This window comes from Megachile rotundata, chromosome 8 (genome assembly GCF_050947335.1).
Source record: "Megachile rotundata isolate GNS110a chromosome 8, iyMegRotu1, whole genome shotgun sequence".
Lineage (NCBI taxonomy): Eukaryota > Metazoa > Arthropoda > Insecta > Hymenoptera > Megachilidae > Megachile > Megachile rotundata.
In genome coordinates, this window is record NC_134990.1 from 112501 (window position 1) to 115000 (window position 2500).

The 2500-nt window shown below is 45.0% G+C and overlaps 2 non-coding genes across 2 annotated transcripts in view; both read right to left on the reverse strand.

Moving 5' to 3' along the window:
• LOC143265101 (large subunit ribosomal RNA) overlaps window positions 1-205 on the reverse strand; it is a 4388-nt gene extending 4183 nt beyond the window's left edge. The window contains exon 1 of the ribosomal RNA XR_013039271.1: window positions 1-205. This exon is cut by the window's left edge and continues 4183 nt beyond it. This is a non-coding gene — a ribosomal RNA (large subunit ribosomal RNA).
• A 1816-nt stretch (window positions 206-2021) lies between these two features.
• On the reverse strand, window positions 2022-2176 carry LOC143265107 (5.8S ribosomal RNA). The gene has a single exon (XR_013039274.1). It is a non-coding gene; the product is annotated as a 5.8S ribosomal RNA (ribosomal RNA).
• Between the last annotated feature and the right edge of the window lie 324 nt (window positions 2177-2500).

Here is a 2500-nt window from a genome sequence, read left to right on the forward strand (position 1 = left end):
TCAAGATGGACTTGGACGCGATTCGATGTCTCGGGATAAACGGATCCTCCTGAACACTACATTTCCCAGCGGCGTTAACCGCGGGATTCAGTGCTGGGCTCATTCCTGTTCGCTCGCCGCTACTAAGGAAATCCTTGTTAGTTTCTTTTCCTCCGCTTATTAATATGCTTAAATTCAGCGGGTAATCTCGCCTGCTCTGAGGTCGTCGAAATTTTATTATTTCTTTTCAAAGTTATACCACAAACTGTACGCTCTTTTCGGGGTTTCGACACGTAATACGAAAGGTATATTAATACCAACGACGCACAGGGATTATGTCGTTCGATTTTTTCCTTGTATCGTTCGATAACCAACTATTTTTCTCTTTTCGGATCAACACAATATCGTCGACTACTCGAAGGTACGTACGAGCCAAAATGAAAGCTCGGTGTCTCCTCTCTCTTTTGTTCGACAAAAGAAAAAAGGCACTTAAAACGCCGCATATTCGGGCAGGCGGGACAACGACAAAAAAAAAAACGACGACGACGACGTCCGGTTGTTCTCGACTCGCGTCGGAGTATATATGTATATATTATAATCGGATATATCTTTTTATCTATCCAGGGCGCGTTAAAACAAACGACGAGGAGAGACTACGACAACGAGGAGATAAAGGTCGGACCTTTTCTTCTTACCCTCGGCGCGCTCTCGCACACGATCGTTTCATGTTTCTTTTGTCCCCTAAAGGATACATATACCGTTACAACATATTTACGTTCGAATATACACTCGACGGTCGATAAACCGTAAAGACGCATCGTCCGATACGTTTTTTCTTTTGCTGTCGCGTTCCGACGCAAAATCCCAAGAAAAGGGCGAGAATGCCAGAGACAGCCATGTAAACCATCGGTGACTTATCATGGTCCAGAGAATAAAGGGTTAAAGGAAAAAAAAATCCCATTTTTAACGTGCGTGGTACACCTTCGTCGTGTATATATCGTTCGATGAAACCACGAGCGCACAAAAGGAGGAACAAAAGCGTTTCGAGATCGATCTTCGGTGTAAATGTCATTGTTCATTTGCGTTCGACCGTTGTTCGATAAAAGAAATTTAACACACGAACAACAATGAAGGGAGACTCTCGCAAGACGATCACCAAATAAGCGTTTATCGTTCGATCGGTCCGGGTTTTTCAACGTCCGTCCGGCACAATTATGCACTTCGAGGACTGGACGACCGGAACCCGTATTGGGATCGCGCGGTCTTCCGCTTCTAATCAACGACAACGAAGCGATCTGCGCTTGTAAATGTTAAAAAAACGTGGCGAAGCTACGATCTCGTAATAATTTAACCGTGAAAGAGCTTCCGTCGCACGTTTATTTTTAACTTTTCTCCTCGTTGTATAAACTTTCGCACCGTCGAAAAAAAAATTCGACAATCATTTCAGACAACGTCGGGAGCGCGGAGAAACGCCGTAAACACGCTCTACTCTCGGCTTGCTTCCTTCAAATTGGTGTCTAACAATTCTCTCGCAGGGCGAAGAATCATTTTCTCTCTCGTCTAAATATCCTTCTGTAGTTAGGTGTTTTCGACTCGGGAGCGCTCTTTCACGGGCGGTCGTATATGGTCTCTTTTAGGGGTTTAACTAGAAACCACGACTCACGCAAGCCGAGATAAGCGCATTCCGCCGAGAAGATCCTAAAAACTAAGAATTGCGAGATATACGAAAATGTTCTTCTGTCGCCTGTGAAAAAAATGAACACTAGCAAAGAGAGGGCGAGACACGAACGTTCCATTTAACATTCTCCGCGTCAAACGCCGACGAAATGTCCAACCATCGCTCGTACGTTTTCGCCAATTTCGCAAGTTGTTCTCTCTCTCGCGTTCGACCATCGGATCCCGCTCCGAAACGTTCGACTTTTCGGCGTTTAACAGTTTCGTTTTATCTAGTCGAACGACGAGCGGTACCGAAAAAAATTTAACAATGAAGAGAAAACCTTTTGCTGCTAAAGGCAAACGCAAGCAGTCTTTAGTTATATAAACGACCCTCAGCCAGGCGTGGTCCAGGAATTGTATCCGTGGACCGCAATGTGCGTTCGAAATGTCGATGTTCATGTGTCCTGCAGTTCACACGTTGACGCGCAATTAGCTGCGTTCTTCATCGACCCACGAGCCAAGTGATCCACCGTTCAGGGTAATCGTATAAAAATTTTTGTTCATATTTAACAACTCAGCGTCTGAAAACCAGTATGTACGTGATTTATTTAACCTGGTTTATAAATTCGTTCGATTGTCCATAGAATACTAACTCCAATCCAAGCGCAAGATCGAGTATCGGTATTCGGACGTCGTCCCGTCATAGCTCTGTTCACAGATTTACCCGAGCTGATTGATGATTAAGACGACACGATAACGTCCATGGACGGGTAAAGGACCGTATAAAACTACAGAACCGCCGATGAAACGACGCTCTGTGACGCATTTCTCTTCGTGCGGCGAGTTTTCAGTCCGTTCCGGGTGG